Source organism: Leptonotus elevatus, chromosome 10, assembly GCF_054856555.1.
Source record: "Leptonotus elevatus isolate MCC_2025b chromosome 10, RoL_Lele_1.0, whole genome shotgun sequence".
Classification (NCBI taxonomy): Eukaryota; Metazoa; Chordata; class Actinopteri; order Syngnathiformes; family Syngnathidae; genus Leptonotus; species Leptonotus elevatus.
In genome coordinates this window covers 18260641-18278752 of record NC_141248.1, presented here as the reverse complement: position 1 = coordinate 18278752, position 18112 = coordinate 18260641, and the positions used below count along the sequence as shown (strand labels likewise).

Genomic DNA, 18112 nt, shown 5'->3' with positions numbered 1-18112 from the left:
TGGCAACTATTTCCTCAGAATGGGGATGCCAGGGTCCATTCCTAGTCAACATCTATTTTTACCACATTGGGTTAATTACTGTGACTTGAGTCTCTTGTCACATAAACAAGAAAAAGTCCAAAGCTAACTTGACATCCAAGTGTTACTTTCCGATTTTCCCGCCAGCATCTCTCTGAGTTTTGTAACAGGGTAAGAGGAGTGCAAATGGAAGAATGGAAAACAGCTCATAGGGATTAGTTGTCTTCATGTGAGTCAACCCACAAAGAAGGGAAAGAAATACCCTAATCATCTTCTTTATTATTTCCCTTTTGGCAGAATCTCAGAAATGTTGAGAAGACATGTATGTGGAATAAGCAGGAGCAGTTGAAAGAGTGCCTGGTAACAAGATCCTCACCTGACCTTAGCGTTGTGGGAAAAAGGCTTGCTCTGACAACTTCATGAGTGATGAAAAGGCCTGATTAAAAAAAAAAGAAGAAGACAATTCTATGACTTTAGAGAAAAGCTTAGGGTGTTACATAAGATAGTCAGCAGGGTTGCAGTAGGAGGAGGCAGCAGCGACCTAATGCTAATGACAGAGGAAGCGTTTGGCAAATGCTTCCAGCCTCGGCTGCCGTCCAGATGTCTGAAGCGTGACGGCAAAGCACATGGGCAGGTCCAATAAATGCAATATAAGCTGACTGGAGACCTGTGCAGACATTTCAGACTTATCAGCATATCCGTTTTAGATGTTGGGCACTAAAGATTTGCTCATATGCAGCATGCTTATTTGACCATTTTCGGTTACACATCATAGTTCTGCCGTACAACCGTGAAGTTAAGAAATACTATAATTATGAGGATAATAAGCAATAATAGTCAGATTATTGCAATTAATTTTATGTAAATTCTATACTTGTTTCTACATAATTTATTAACTAACAGAAAAATAACAGCCATAAAAGGATATGTGTAACCTGTCAGAGTTGTTCTCACAGTTAGCAAGCAGCCACGAGCTAAACTGCTAGTTTATAATTAATTTCATGGTTTCTTCACATTTTGTGAGTTGTGATTTATAGGATGTTGTATTTTGTCAAAAAAGTATACACATCATTAGTCTAAAAGTATGTAGTATGGTGACTAGCACTAAACTACACAATTAAATTCTAAAATACATTCTACAAAGTTTACTCGTAATCATGAAGAAACAGCGATAAAAGATAGCAAAAAGTCTATAAAAAATCTGCTGTTATCTTAAGTGCGGGATAATGCTAATAGCCGCTAACAATGCTAACAATAATGCTAAAATAAGTCAAACGTAGAAACAAAGGACTGTTGCCAACAAATAAATTAACAATAAACTAATAAACTACATTCGGCCCATAAGATTAAATATGAAGTAATTTTCATCTGATAGATTTTTTTCTGCACTTTCTGATAATTTGAAGCATCATTTGTGCTTTAGAAAGTGTATAAAAATGTTGCCCACCATGACAGTCTACAGCAATCCCATGTAATTATGCTCTTAAACAGTTAAGTAATAGAGCGACTTAAAAGAGATGGCATTCTTCCACGGCAAGTCAGGACACAGTCCACAGAAAGACGATGCGACGGAGGGGAAAATTCACAAACTAGTGCAAAGAAAAAAACGAGTTATACGTCATTTGACAGGTCCCGACAACGTGTACATTATATCTGAACACTTTTACTGCTTGGTGGAATTTATTTGATGTATCAGAAAACACACAAGATCAGATATTTACAAGACAGATGCTTATCATCTAACAAGAAAACTCGCTATATTTGTCAAATACATGAATTATTGCTTACAGTAAGTATGACATTCTGTACGCTTGTCAAACCTAATTTCAACTTGCTTTTAGTGTGTTTTTTTCAAACAGTAAGTGTTTTAAACAATAGCTATTAACTCTCACTAGATTGTATTCTTTATAGAGTTTTTTTGTTTGTTTTAAGTATTTTTATCTTGCATTAATGATGATTGCAGTCCTTAAGCTCGGTTATTTTCACTGTTGTTTTGTCCCAGTTGTTATGCAAACTGGCAGGCAGCAGCATTCAAGCTGGCGTTGAAATGTGTTTACAGTAATTAACATAATTTCACAGTGGTGGTTCTAATGATTTAATGCTGTTAATCCAGAGAGTTTCAAGCCATTTGAAAGCAGGAAAATGAATCAAAACCTACAACGTTTCACATGCTGTAATTTTATATTTGACGTAACCAGAATGAATGCTTAAGTTGGACTTTACAGTAGTCGATCACTATCCTATTTACAGTAAATATTTGTGTAAATTTTTTTTTTTTTAAAAATGATCCCATGAGTAGCAACCAATGAAATAAAAAACATTATTGTATGTCGGGACCGTCGTAAACTGTTAGCCCTTGGTACTCACTTTTTTGTGGCCAATACATGATTTGCAAGCACACGCTGGTACAATGAATGCATGCCGTGTGGCGTTCACTGCCTTGTAAATCCCATTACCTGGCATGGCTTCACACAGCAGACAGACCAAGCTCCAGAGGTAAAAATGGAGGTCAGATGGGAGGGGTGAAGGAGGGAGTCACGGTGGTGGGGCCTTTTTGAAGGATTCAGTCAGACAGTAATCCTCCGACCTGGCGGCAACTTCACCCTTGCCAACTGCATGTTACAAACTCTGTCTAGGGGGAAAAGTGACCTGTAAAGTCTGGTAAATGGAGGAAGATCAGGCAGCGAAATAACGACGGGTGTTCAAATGACGCTGATGGCTGGAACATATTGACGAAATAAGCTGTGAAATGTGCAGGTTTGCTCAGCGACTGCTTCCTCACAGATGGCCAATCCATCAACCCACTCTCTCGCTGATTTTTTTTTTCCAAAATAAAGAAGAAAAAAACAGTCATCCAATATAGCTACGTTAGATGATCACGTAGTTACTTATCAGTCTTCTCTACAATGATACAACAATGACAATCAACAAAAACATCCAAATATTCCTTCCATTTTCCATCTTCACATCATCGTTTTCCTGTATTCTGAGATCCTGTGAGGGCTCATTTAGGCGGTGTGTATCACTTCATTGCACATTACTTTTTTTTTCACTTTAAGCCTCTTGCTTTGTCAGAGTCGCAAAAAAAGAACATCTAATAGGCTTTTAAAAGAGGCATTTCATGCATTTTTCCCCCCCAAAAATTTTAAACGGTCCCCAGGCAGCTTCATAAAAACTGTCTGACGTATTTGGTCAAAATAAAAAAAATTGCCATGTCAGCATTCCAAATGAGGATCTGTATCTGAATAAAGGTTACGAAAAATAAAAAACAAATACACAAACGATAAAGAAAAATAGCTCACTTAACATCCAAGTGTCACACTGGTTCAAATCACTCAAATTCCGAGTACAGCTTTTGTTACTTTGACAACCAGGGGTGGAGCCACAGCATGCGAAGAAATGGGCCTACTCAATAGTCAACTTAGCGACTTTGCAGCTAAATTTAGATTTTCTGGCACCTACGGGCACGCTCCTCGTCTTGTCACAAAAGATACATTTCAAACCCAAACTATGAGTTTTCTCCTTCATGTGGACCAGGCGATCAACCAGCATGTCTGTGAAGAGACCCTGTTCCGTTTGCTTCGTTTAGTGTACAAGAGGAGTCAAACAACTTGTGGCCACTTCACCATGACAATGCACCTGCTCACATTTCCCTGAGCATCCAATACTTACTGTCCAAGAAGAAAGAACATCACCAACTTATAGTTTGGATTTCAATCATTTAAAAAATGCAGCTCTGCTTACCTTTTGTTGTCGACATTATAGTGCTCAAGTTTGACTAGTCCAACGGTGGATCAAGGGCCCTGGCTGCTCATTCATAGGTAGAGAAATTAATTGTGGGTGGTAGTTATGTAAATTAGAGAGATATAAAAGGTGCTAGATAAATGAAGTTTGATTTAATTGAATTTCATACTTAATTTCATACCTGACCCCGGATAAGCGGTAGTAAATGGATGGATGAGTAGGCAAAATTAAAAAATTAAATTTTTCATATTACGTCAAAATCATCTTAGCTTCTGTGAAAAGAATGCAAATTGCTAGCAGACGTTCTGGCCCAGAATAACAAGTCAGCAGTGCACCAGCAGCTCAGCTGTCACTACAAACTGATTCATGTATTTCAATTTCAAGATTTTTAAAATTAGTTTTGACTCCTTTTAACTTTGAAGTACACTTTTTCTTCCCACAACATTTGTCAGAGGCCCTTTAATTTACACTGAAAACAACAGTGATCCACTATTGCACAACGCTGCCAAGTCTCCTCTCCCGGGAAGGGCCGTTTCCGTCAATCAGCTGACATCTGGCGAGGGAATCGAGGCGGGAGCAGCTCAGGATTGAAGGAATGTCACGATGGCGAGGACGGTGGGAAAAGGATGGGAAACTAGGTGAGGAGGCAGTTAATGCGAGGAGGTGAGGGGAGTGGGAAAGACATTCTTTCACCAACGTGAGGTTTCCGTCCTGGCTAAACACTTTGAAACCGTGGAATGTCACAAATGACTGACACAACACTTTGCCTACAATGCGTTGTCAATATTTATGTCCGCGCGAGTGCTTTTGACGCGTATTTTGCAACAACTGGCATGTGTCCATATTATTCGAGAAAAAAAACTTCCATTGAGTCTGAGTGTTCTCCCGCCTGCCAGTGCGTCTCGTCACGAGAGGAGAATTATGGAATGCCAGAGGGAAAGAGCTTCTAGCAGGCATGCGTCCAGCGGCTGCTGCAGTGAGGCTTCCTGCGGGTTTAACGCGGTAGCTGACAGCTACTGTTCAAATGATGGGGAAAGATGGCACTTTGATTGTTTCTTCAGATCGTTCACAGTCTAGGTGAATGCATTTTTAATAGTTCCTTCATTTTGATTGTCTGTTGGGGGACCAGTTAGCATGTCTGCCTCACAGTCCGGATGTTCAAAGTTTGAATCTGCCTTCCTTTATGGCATAAATCAGCTGACATTGAAGACCCTGAATTTTCCATAGGTATAAATGTGAGTGTGATTTTTTTTGCATGTGACTTGTGATTGGCTGGTGGGGTGTACTCTGCATCATGCTCAAAAGAGAGCTGGCATTGGCTCCAGCTCACCCAAATAGTGATGTAATTTAAGTATTTTTAAGTTAAGTTGTAAGACTAATTTCGAACACTAAAACTTTCATGCATATATTGAAGCCATTGTTGAATAATATCCAAAGAAAACAATAGTGTTTCTCACAAAACTGAGGTCTTGTGAGAAAAGCATGACAGTGTTTTTTTTTTTACGATTTTTTTTCCTGGGAATGTTTGGTTAAATTCCAAATTGAATGGTCTTCAAACATTCACCTGTGAATCTTTCACCATGCTATCATTAAGTATACCTAATTCCTCTCCTTTTCGCTCAGCAATATATGCTGTGATTTAAAATCTCTCATTAAGATCATTAGTCTTGCCTCAGTTATTTGCTGAAAACGATAGCAAACTCTAGGGCACTGACGAGACATTTTAGCTATTCAATATATGTGGAAGATTTAAAGATATCGAATGAAACAGAATTAATTTGAAGCTGTTAAGCAGGAAAGTCATTGAAAAATCAACTCACTTTTGGTTTGGATTAAACATAATATCTTGAATTATCTTCTATATTCAAATTGCAAGAAAATGGCTGACCTGTTGACCATAATCTACCCTCTGTTACAAACGACTGTATTAATGACAAGACACTGTTAGCTTCGACTGTATTTATCATGACTTGCCGAGGCTCCCTGTCGAGTGCCTGTAGGTGGCACACTTTTCCTGGAATTTGCCACAGCTGAAGCTGGCTGGGCCCTTGCCCAAAGTCAGCTGTCTATGAGGCCATTGTATCACTGAGGTAAAGATAGCATCACCTCAGCAGGCCACAGAGTGCCCAGTGTTCATGTCCAACTGAATCTGAACTGGAGCTGCTCGCCCCCCCACGACAAGCTGGTCTCTTCATACCCACTTCCACCTCCTCCACCCCTCATGTGCAGTTTCTAGCCTAATTACAATAAACTACTCACCTCCACATGCTTTACCTTACGAAAAAGCCTTTCCTATACCGTAGTCTAAAATGATTTGGAATGTACAGTTGGTAGGCAGTGTGCTTCAGTGGCAATACGCTTACAGCTGACATGCTGGCGAATGAGCCCAAGGTCAGGTGCGTAAGGCGTGTATTTGGCTGTCATCACAAAAGTCGAGCGACTGATGAGGCTGTCAAGGGAGGATGGTGTTGATTGACAAGATAATTGTGTCTGTCAAACGACAGATCAGCCTTCAACGCCTAAGTAAGCTGCACACGAGACAGGCATCTGTATCAGTCGTATCTGTTCAGTACAAATAAGTACAGAATGTCATAATGACAAGAGAGTAAATTATATTTCCGATAAAGCTCGGTGTCAAGTTTCAGTCCGAAGCTTGTTAAGTAAACAGATCATGAATTTGATGGACTACACCAGCGGTTTCTAATTTGTAGGCAGTGGGCCATTTGGTACCTGGCTATACACAGAGTCTGAACAAAAGGTATTTAAGATTTATTGAACATCACAATCTGAAATGTTTTATTTTGAAATTCAGGCACATCTGCTTGTGCCAGTCTGTATAGTGTACGCAGGGGAACCCACTCATCTTAGGTCTCATTAGTCAATAAGTCAAAAGATAAGCCCGAAATCTAGCAAAAATTAGTAAAGCGTACAAACGTCTTTGGAGAGCTTCTTTGGAAACAGGAAAATGCCAAATTGTGAAACTGAAGGAGAAGAGCCAACATCTTCCAAGAAAAAATAATTTGCATTTAACAGACAATATCAGCATTCCTATACTTTAAATATGGATTTATAGCTTGAGGATCATTATTATCTACTGTATATTGAATCTTCAAAATAGTGACTAGTGTGTTAAATGTGGCTTGTGAGTATAAAAGGACAAAATGACTTCCTATTTTCAGGACACTTTATTCTCATATGCAATCACAATTTTTTTGTAAAAATATCAACACTCAAGGCCTTCAAGTTCCTCCAGCGCTGTCGGTAGCGCCCCAGGACAGACAGAGAAGTATATCCTCCCCTTGCAGAACAGGATATCCTGTCTGTGACAAGTGCCCTCAGACGACTCAGACCCTCAAACAAAATAAAGTGTTTCCAAAACGCGGTGTGAGGCAATCACAAGCTCAGTCACGGGCCACCCAAAATAGTTTCAATCCCAGCTACATCCTGATATCATCTGAGAAGCAGAGCTGATTCCAAGCTAAACACATTTTCCCCTAAACATATAAAGATACGGAGCGATAACGCTTTGATGAAAAGCACGCAGATGCTAAATCCAATCAGCATGCTTACCAGACTTAATTATCAGCCTGATTCTTGCACGTCTCTATTGTTCTTTGTCACGATGTACCACATACAGTAAGTATCAAAGGGCTTTTACCTGCACGTCTATCTATATGTTGCTTTAAAAAAACACATGCTCATACATATACATGTTTTCAAAGGTTCAAATATACGATGGGGAGTTTCAGAAATTAGCAGACAAATCATACCGTGTGGCATCGTGAGGTGGAGTCTGGGCAAACACAGGATCCAGACGCTGGTCCCCCAGGCCTTCAAGGCCACATGATCCCTCCCACCCATGGAGGAACCTTCTCTGCAGTCCACAGTGCAGATGTTTGGGTTTCTTTCACATCCATGCAGATCTAAATGCGGCTCACAGCAAGCAGATCCTAATCCACAGTCAAGGAAAGCTCTCCCCCTTTGTTGTCTTTGCACATTTGCCCCTCACTCTGTTTTTAACGCTGGGGGAGAAACGTTTTCCATTACCGGGGAGGGAATATGAATGGTTGCTTTGTTGGTTGGTCTCCATGTTGGTTTTTGCCAGGACCTCAAGTGGCCCCCTGGACCACCAACCACAGTATACACCTAAAACCATCTATACCATCCTTCTTGCTCTCATGCTATAAACAAACAATTTTTTTCTTCTTTGAGGATTGGCATATCCTTTGTTATTTATTGTCAAAACAGGAAATAAGTGTAGAGCGATCTTTGATCAGAATGAGATCATCTGGAAACACAAATAGGACCAAGGGGCTGAACAAAGGTTGCTTAGTCTTTCAGGCCTGACCAAGCTTATTTAGGGAGAAGGAAAGTATCATTTTTTTCATCTGCCACATACCAACCTCAGCACATTCTTGACTCACTCAAACTGATTTGACTTGACTGATGCCGAGATTAAACACAATTCCTTGACAAATACACAGCTGCAGAAATTATATCACACTTGAAAAGTGCAACTAAAAGTGATAATACATAGGATCAATAATGTATAGGCAGGTTTGTGAGGGACTTAAGTAAGTGTGATTATGTTTGTTTCTGTATCATGTCAGTTGGTCCCTAACTGATTGGTAGCTACTAGATTAAGAGCTTTTTCACTGAGAACTGTCAGAGTTACTGTAGTTGGATAACTGGATCTCATGGGGTTCATGACTACGAGGTAACCATCTCACAAAACAATTAGCGACATGTTTCATTCACCAGGCCCCTTTAAAAACATCTGTGCAACGTCAAACAAACCATTCAAGTACCACGTCCACCCAAGTAGCCATGTAACAACATTAAAGGCCAGAAATGTCACTGGGACCGATGCCTGTTTGTGGGAAGGCCGCAGTATCCAGGGGTATTTCTTGGAGAGGCACGACCGATTTGGTGAGAGGTTACAAGGAGACAAACAGAGCCCAGGGTCAGTTTGTTTGGGATTCTTGAGAGGCGATAGCAATTCACAAAGCCCTTCTAATGGGAACCAGCTGACCACTAATAAATCTATAGCCAGGCTGGAGCTATTTGCTTTTGTTGTGGACGTTCAGAGGGGGGCTTGCTGTTTATTGTGCTTGATTCTTGCAAGCCCCTCAAAAGGAGGCACGCACAATGTATACTGTGTTGAGTTTTCTCAAGTGGGAGATATTCTGATACTCCATAAAGGGAAATCCTCCCTCTCAGTGAATGTTACTCAAGTATTACTCAACTATACTTCTACTGAATCTTGTACTGATGGAACACTTGACGAAAACAAATATGGACAAATATGACAAGATTTTGTGGACTGACTAATATTGGCATACGAGTTCCACAAGCAGGAATTGTGGTGTAATTATCACGCATTTGAGATACTCCCTGAGTTTTAGGTCATGTTTGGTGTCCAACCCCTGGGTAACAAGTCTTTTGTTGCTGTTCCAAAGTCAACACTGAGATCAAGATCGAGTTCAGTTATGATTGAGAAGCAGCCGATCCAGGGGAATGTGTTTCCTCTCTAAAGCTTTAAGTCTTTTATTTTGCCTCGAAGAGAAACAACGGTGTTTTGTTTTGTCTGAGCTTCTGATGCCCTGGTCAAGAATGCCAACATTCCTTTTAGATGCGGCTTGATTTAATTATTGGAAATGATCCAATAATAAGCTGTAAGAGTTGTCTGAATGACACATGCTATACCATTAAGAAGCTGGTTTAGAACATAATGTGCTAATTTACAAGAGCTATAAAGCCTGAGTTATAGTATTTTTTTAAATGTGTGATTTTTGCATTTAGACCAACTGGCAGTGTTCACATAGCTGACATTAATGCAGTTGGTTTGGGATCAATTCCTTAATATTTTGCCATTCACAATTACCCTGCAACTAGTCCATGGCGTCCAACTTTCTCTCTTCTTTCACGGGAATTAGATCCAGCTCCTACCATAATCCTGAAGCTCAAAACCCTTGGATTAATAACCGGCAATAAGGATGAGCGTTAAATCACTAAATTCATCTAGTTATTTCATTTTTTACTGATTACGTGGTAGAGGAACAGTCCACTGTAGAAGCAGCAGCACATGAGCTTTGAGGTATTCCCTATTCCGTGTATTCTCCGTATTTTTTCATTACCCTTTACATACTTTATCAAGGGAATTTTCATGTGGCACCTGATTTCACTGCACTGTAATTTATTTGAGAAAATGTAGGCATTTCATACAAGCTTGGAAACTGGTAATATAGCTATTTCTAGCGCATAACTGTTGGATAAATCAAGACCTTGTCCCATCCAGCTAGCCAGTATTGACACAGGCCTGTTCTCTGCTGCTGAAAAAGCTCGCCCTGTTTGTAGTCACAATCCACACCTTGAGCTAACTGCGCACAGCATCATTCCGACTTCACGATCAAAGGATTCCTCAAGCGGCATGTATAGAGGGCTCTCTGTGGAGAAATTATACACAAGGTTGAACTTTTTCTTTAAATTTTATGTGATGTACAATATGAATATTCCAGTAGTGACTTCAGTTCTTGATTTTATGTTTTTTCAACAAAAAAGCTTTTCTGATGTTGCAGCAGCAATCTTACTTCACAGGAACATCTAAGTTATTTCTTTTGAACAATGAATTCACACTGACTGGCTGTTCCATAAATCATCTCGTTTTAGACCGGTAATCTGTTTCTGGTTCTCTGCAGACATTAAATGCTTCTTTTGTAATTGTCTTTAGATCCCAATAATTAATACCTAACGAGACACAAATGACTTCCTTTCATCCCAACTCACTTGATAGATACAGATCAAATGCATACCAAGCTTTGTGACAATTTACTGTCGAAATGTGAAATCTTTCAAAGTCACAGTCGAAATTCAAGTCAAATTTCTGCACTGAGCATGGATGGATGAATTTGCTGGAAGCGGGAGGTGGTTTGATCATCTATCGTCTACTTCCCTCACTCTGATAGGAAGCAAAATATATGTCGAATTTGGATGTCATATATCCACTTAAACATGCAAGAATACTCCAACAGTCACTTTACCATTGATGTAACTCTAAGGGGGATTAAAAACGTACAGTACATTATCTATGCGACACAAACGGCAAAGTGAGGCGCTAAGCAACATGGCATTTCACATTTAAGGTTGCTGAACAGACTTGAAAATATTTCCCTAATTAAAAGGCCAACTGTGCTGGCTGAAAATAAATGACATTTCCTGTTGTGTTGAAATTAGTACCCACTAATCACCGCTGCTTTATGCCTTTTAGGACACTTAGAAAACCGTTTTGTTTGAGTCCATTATTCCACAATAAGCCCATTATAAAGAGATGATAATGCCAGCTCCGCCGTTCTACACCCTCCGATTGGCTTGGCAGGATTGTTTCATTCCTGATTCATTTTGTTTAATGGTGCACCATAATCAGCTTAGTGGATTGCTGCTCTTTTGCTGACAAAGCCGGTGGGCATTTCTACCACAAGGGGGCTACTTTTGGATAGGACCCTCGGAGTGTACTGTACAAGTGAATAGCGGCTCTGTTTACAAATGCACTTTCCCAAGCATCATTCCCCACCATGCACATAGTGTCTCTTTAGGTGACCATGAATTGAGCTCTCTCACATATGCACACACAGGAGAAGTCATTACCATCAGTGTACCAAAATATAATTTTCACAATTTCCAGCTTTCATATACACACAACTCTGTCAAAGGTTCATACAATATTCACAAACACATACGAACAACTCCAACCAAGATAAATACATAATATGACAGGATATGTTTGTTTTTCTTTTTAACTGTTTAAGAGCAATCTCTGTCATATGTGCTGTGTATTAATACAACCTGAACACTGTGCTTTTGTCCAGACATGCCGGTAGTGTTATAAATTGGCCCAGTGACCCGTTTTATGCTGTTCAAAATCCCCCTAGTGTTAGACTGGGTTGCTAATCTGGACAAGGTAAATTAACAAATTATGTTTTCTGATTGAAGTGTGTGGAATGTACAATATATCTCCCCACTGAATCAACTAGCATAAATGTATTGATGGGTGCACACAATTTTAGAACTCCATTGTGGAATTCTGACAAATAGCAATAAAAAGCAGTATCCCACACAACAAGGCCATAACACACAAGTTAGTAAACAACAATAAAAAAATAAGTATCAGTACGCTAAAATATTTCATATTACTGTATTTTTGCTTAGGACCAGTCAAAAAATGCACACAGAAATGCATCATATATAAATCACTTCGGAATATTAGCCATTTTTTTGGTTGAAACTTATTTTACAAAAACTGAGGCCAAGAACAGTAGAGCTCGGCCTACTATTCTCAAAATCTCCGTTCCCTGATCATGTTGACGGCACCAAACGAGTTCCAGTTGAATTCCATTGAATAGCAAATATATACAATTGTGATTGTTAAAAAGTTGAATTATAATGAAGATAGCAATACACTATGCTAACCTAGCTAATCCTGTTCACATAGCAATAAAAAATTTTCACAATACTAACATTCAATAATAATGAAAAAAACAACAACAGAGATGAACGTTATAGGGAGCATGTTGCTTACATTCTACATTTCCATTAGTTTTCCCCTTTTATCTATAATAAAATATATTGTGCATTCTTACGGTCACCTACTGTGTAATTTTGTTGTACAACAACCAAAGGAAGCCACTTTGTTGTCACTTCAGAGTTGAGTAATACCCTATATGAACTAGACAATATATACCAAAAATCCTAAAGCAGTTAGAATGTATAATCTCAAGCTAAATTTCCAGGTCAGTCCCACTCTCTTTTAAGACCCCAGCAGCCTGCTCAGTGTAGGGGAGTCAGTAAACAAATCTGCAATCACCCGTCTCTCCTCCCCGCCTTTACAATCACTGACTTTATTGCCACCCACCCCCATAACACAAATAGACCCACTCCCTCACCAATTAAGTATGTGCTGCTTATCGGAAGCTACCACTTTCAGCTAACGTTTATCTGTAGATTCAACAATAGTCATTGCAGCTCTGCTTACCTTTTGGCTTTGACATATTTCAGAAAGTGAAGGCAGCGTTTCTTATACTACATTTCATACATGTGCCAATTATAGTGTGTAGCCTATGTGGCACATACTGCAGACACATCAGCAACACAAATATTTGTTTTACTTGAAGACATTACAGACATTACCCCAAGTTTTGCCATCTCATTTCTCATAATTGGCATTTCTCTATTACCCTTCCATTACACCCTCACCCCCCACCTTCTCCATCACTCGTCTCGTCTGAACCCCCTCTTCCCTGGCCTGCCATCTCTCAGCATTCCTCCAGTTCACCACACAGAGCTTCATTGTGTCGCTGGGTTGAGGAGGGCGTTCCACCTTAGGACACCACACACACTAGATCAACTTACAGTCATTTCCTGACGACACAACTCGAACCAAACCTTAACATGGGCCATGAGTTTGTTTTTTACACCCCAAAAGTAAAGCCAACTTGACCCCGTCCCTCCACATTTCTACCCACTTTTTTGTACCTTCATGTCACTCCATCCATGCCCACCTTCATTCCCTTTTCCTTCCGCTCTCACTTCCACTGCTTTTGGACGTAAGCCATCATCAACAATCTCCACCCACTTTACTTTTTTTTTTTTACGCAATGTTTACAACCAAACATCTCGACTCAAAAAGGCCATTGATGAGCCTCAGAGTTTTCAAAGAGGAGGAGAAGGTGGACGGAGGGGGGCATGGAAGATAATTTGAGGGGGCCCAACTTCTCCTCTATAAAATACCTGAGATGCCAGAGCGAGAGCACCTCCGCCCTGGTGCGGCCACATGGTGGTTCATCATGAGAGCGCTCCTTCATGGCATCCATGGCCTCACTATTCCAATACTTTTGGAGGGGCGTTTATAAACTGCGACATTAAAGCATATTTTAAGTTTTCCATGGCAAAAAAAAAATAGCGATTTATGAATCACGTCTATAGATGGTGCTTTACTTATATCAGAAAATGCACATGGCGCTGTGCAGGCGCTGACCCATTTTATCAACCTCCAGGCTAATGAGTTCAATTGGAACCATTTGAGAGCTTACCACTTGTGACTGAGAAACATAATTCTGTAAGTCTCTGAGACTCTGCAACTGGTCATAAACAGCCCAGCTGAGAGAAGGCTTGATGCCGCCGGCTGAAAGGCAATTTCGTGACCGAATTTATGTTATCATTCTGATGTACATTACTGACTAAATGCATGTGAAACACACACACACCTGTGAGCTGAAACACAACGCACGACTGCGCACACAATGCACGCTTCGCACACTCAGGGTCGCGACGCCAGCATTCCTGAGAGGCTTAGGTTGTGGCTGAAAAGAATGAGCAACCACACTGGGGGGGATCTCCTCACCTGATAAAGCAGCATGTGGATGGCTTTGAGCTCCATTAGGCCATTCAAAGTAACCACAGTGATGAGAGGGCAGAACGTATCACTTTCCCCAAATAGGCTGTTATGGAGTTCTTGTTACAGTGAATTCTTTTCTTGAGTCTTGTGTTGTATTCCAAAGTTCTGAAGACATCCTACGACATAAAGGTGCAGTAAGTCCCGCTCTTGAAAAAACCCCGGAAATAGTTGCCACCCCCCTACAAATGTTTAGAATTGACGGTTTCAAAGGGGCAGGTCAGAATGTAGTGTTTATTGGGGGTGCATAGAACTTTAAAAAGCATAACAAATATACCACACACTATGATCTCAAAACAGTTTAATATCATTTCAAATCTAGCATGCATTACCCTAAAAAATAAATGGCTGCCAACTAGAGCTAAACAATTAATCAAATTCAAATTGACATTCACAATGTAGTAGAATCCAATAAAAAAAAAAAAAACCACATCTGCTTCATTTTGATCAGTCGGTAGGCTTTATGTGCATATTTTTTTTTATGTATTTGGGTGTCAGTTCAGTGTTTAAGAAGTGCAGTCCAAATGTTTACATATTATTGTTTCGAGAAAAATGAAAAGTTAAAGTGATGAAGTCACAAGATTGTTTGCATTATTATTATAATCAGATTTGTGATTTACCACATTTATATTTAAGCCACACTTATTTAGTTGAATTTTTGTTGGTTTTATTTTAGTGTAATTAATGCGTAATGTCATATTTTAGTTTTTATTGTTAAACAGATTTTTTTTTTTGCTTGTTTGTTAAAAAATACATGGGAAGAGAACATTGAAAAAAAATTGCACATTAAATCACAATTGCAATATTGAGGGAAAAAATCGCAATTAGACTATCTTTCAAAATAGCTCGGCCCTTCTGCCAACTCAGTTGCCTCTTTATTTCAACTTTAATCCAGAGACCGACCATCAGAAATCATGGGGTGGCATGGTGCATTATTTTGGTTAGCATATCTTATTCAAAAGTCAGGGTCCCAAACTCATTTTGGCCCTTTCTTTATTAAATATGTGCCCACTCACATTCCAAAAACATGTATGTTAACTTCATGGAAGACTCTAAATGATCCATGAGTATAAATGTTTTTTTTTGCAGTGTGATTGACTAGCTCACTCACATCAAACGTCCGCTGGCTCAACTAGTCATGAGTATAACCTGCTTTTCTCGCCGAAAGTTATTTGATATCAGCTCACCCATGTCCCAGAAATGAACACGATGAGTCATTTGTGTGTGTGTTTTTAACGTGGATCACCTCCAATGTTACCAACACCAAAGCTAGACGGGCTCAACTTCCCATTTGACACTTTGTCTCGGCAGTGTTTTAGTTTTTAAAACCTTGTACTCAATCGTGACACCTCTGAACAATTTGAGTGCACGCAAAGCAAAGCAATTCAAAAGTCAGTCAAGCCGGCCGCTTTCTAGGACTGCACATCCATCAGCGGGCGTAGACATGGTGATGTCATCCCTCCTGTGTAGAAACACGTAGTTTGCACGCTGCTGCACTCGACTCTTCCAAAAGGGCACGGGGCCGAGGAAGAAGCTCGGAATCTCGTTTGGGTGTGAGGAATGCTCTATTTGGGGAGGTCTGGTGTCTTGTATGTGTGAGGGTGTCCACCTGCATGACTAAGCATATGTTGCCTGTTTGTGTGTGTGTGTGTGTGTAATGGAGCGAGTGAGCGAGAGCAGGGCGCAACGGTGACAGTGCAGGATTGTATTGATTCAGCTGGGAAAGGAGCAAGTTATCATCAGGCCAGCAGATGATTTATGAGCACAAATGTCAGATATTGTCAGCCTCTTTTTTAAGCAATCCATGCAATTGATACTCATCTCTGTGGTGGGTTACATTTAATAGACATACTGTACAGTATTTATTTTATTTTCACAAGGACATTAATTGACTTAGAAGTGTGTCCTCAAGCTTGACATATGACATACAGTTTTCCCCCCATCATATTTGATGAAGTGTTTATCATCCAATAATTTGAATTTTGACTTATGACAGGTAGTATAATGCAAATCTGTCTTATGCACTTTTGCTTTAAAGGGAAAGTCCCCCCCGCCCACAAAAAAATAATATGACCTATGCAGGCCTACTGGTCTAAATGCGGTATTCTAGTTAATATTGCGTTAGTACAGGGGTGGGCACACTCGGTCCTCGAGGGCCACTTCTCCAACACAGCTGATATATGATCAGCTCATCAGCAAGCTCTGCACAAGCCTGGTAACGATCCTATTGATTAGAATCAGCTGCGTTGCAACATGGAGTTAAGCAGCAAAATCTAGCAGTTTTTGTCAATATCAAAAGGCATCACAGTTGTTCAGGTCAGAGTTAACAACCAATCACAGCTCAGCTTCAGAAAACAGGTGAGCTGTGATTGGCCGTTGCCTGAGCCCTGAGATGTCATCTTCGGTCAACAGCAAGTGGCAAAATGGCCGCCCCCTGAGATGGATAAAAACTGGATTTCTCATTTTAAAACATTTCACAGGTTTCTTAATAACATGTTTGTGATATGCTTTCATCAAAATACCCCAATTATAGGACATTGTAAACACCCTATTTCAGGTGCGGTGCCTGACCTGTTTGCATCTGGACCAATTGCAAGTCAGGCTTCCATTTCCATGAAAACCAAGGCACAGCCTTGACATTATGACTAGAGAGGTTTCTAACTGATAGAAGCAGACCACCACCTCACACCATCACCCCAAGACCCAACTTTTGTATCCAAGCAATTAAAAAAGTCAATTTTCCATATTTTGTCCTCTTTAAATCTATATACAAATTATCTCTCCCCCTCCCCGTTTTCCTTTGTTTTCTTCGAAGAGAGTGATTCCAGAAGTTAAGAGTTAAGAGGAGTTGGAGGAGAGGAAATCGACCGTGAAGGCACTAAGGTGCTTTTCTGGTGGAGAACCGAGGTGACCACTGTCTGTTTTTCATCAGCATTCAAGGTAGCCTCGTTTTTTTTCGCCAGCTCAATGTCACTTAAAGCACTGAATCCGATTTAGCGCTGTTTATTTTCCGCAATATTTGAGAAGGAGACTTTTTTTATTTTTTTAGTTTATCTCTCTCCCTTCCTCATATCTGTTCCCATTTGTCCCACATTTTCAGTGATTTTTGTGGCCATGCACCAAAGCAAAGTCAAGACAGTCCTAATAATTACTGCACAACTAGTGACATTTGAAACTTTAAAATTGTACAGATTTCGACTCTCGGCTTCTGTCTGCTGCTCTGAATGCGTCTGCTTTGTCTATCAGCATGTCCATCGGCCGTCCCACCTCTGCAGCAGGTCCAGTTTTTGAATGTGCAAAGGTATTTGTTTCAGTCAGGCTGCGTGGCTTCCTGCTTTCAATTGCAATACATCACCCCTGAACAGTCTACTTTCAAAACACCATGATCTCGAACCAAGTGAAATTCTGTCATTAATGGGAAGTTGTGACTTGAATATATGGTTATGTTTAATAATAATAATACATCATCGACATTCATAGCATAAATAGAAAAAAATGCATAAATTCTGATCATTTCAGATTGGAATAAGGCCTCTTTCAAATGTGGAAAGAAAGTCTGAAGGTGTATCTGCAAATGCAAATTCAGTGTAAACGCACTCATCAGATATACTGCATCAACTGCAGCTTTGACCTTATCGAAATCACAAATCTTTATGAGTTGGACCGAGCCACAGACTGCGTGAATGTGACATTAAACAAAATAATTGCCAGATAGGAAGCGACCTGAAGCTCACGCTGTTCTAGGTTAGACTCGAGTTTAGCCTAGCCTAGCTAATTAACCTTGCTTCTTTTAGTTATTTTCTGGTTGCTCCACGCTCCATGTCGCCTCTGACAGGACAGTCTTGGTACTACCATTCATTGTCGCTCACAGCTTTAATTTTGTCTGGAGGTCTTTGAACGTCG

At 40.1% G+C, this 18112-nt stretch overlaps 1 long non-coding RNA gene across 4 annotated transcripts in view; it reads left to right on the top strand.

Annotated features, from left to right (window-relative positions):
* The window catches only part of LOC147167453 (uncharacterized), a 59383-nt gene that overhangs the window by 35662 nt on the left and 5609 nt on the right, over positions 1 to 18112 (top strand). For 2 of the 4 annotated variants that reach the window (XR_015096287.1, XR_015096284.1), the window contains 2 exons: positions 17025 to 17116; positions 17456 to 17510. This is a non-coding gene — a long non-coding RNA (uncharacterized LOC147167453). Of the gene's footprint in view, positions 1 to 16766; positions 17150 to 17455; positions 17511 to 18112 lie in introns of all 4 variants that reach the window. The other 2 variants (XR_015096285.1, XR_015096286.1) reach the window with 2 other exon arrangements.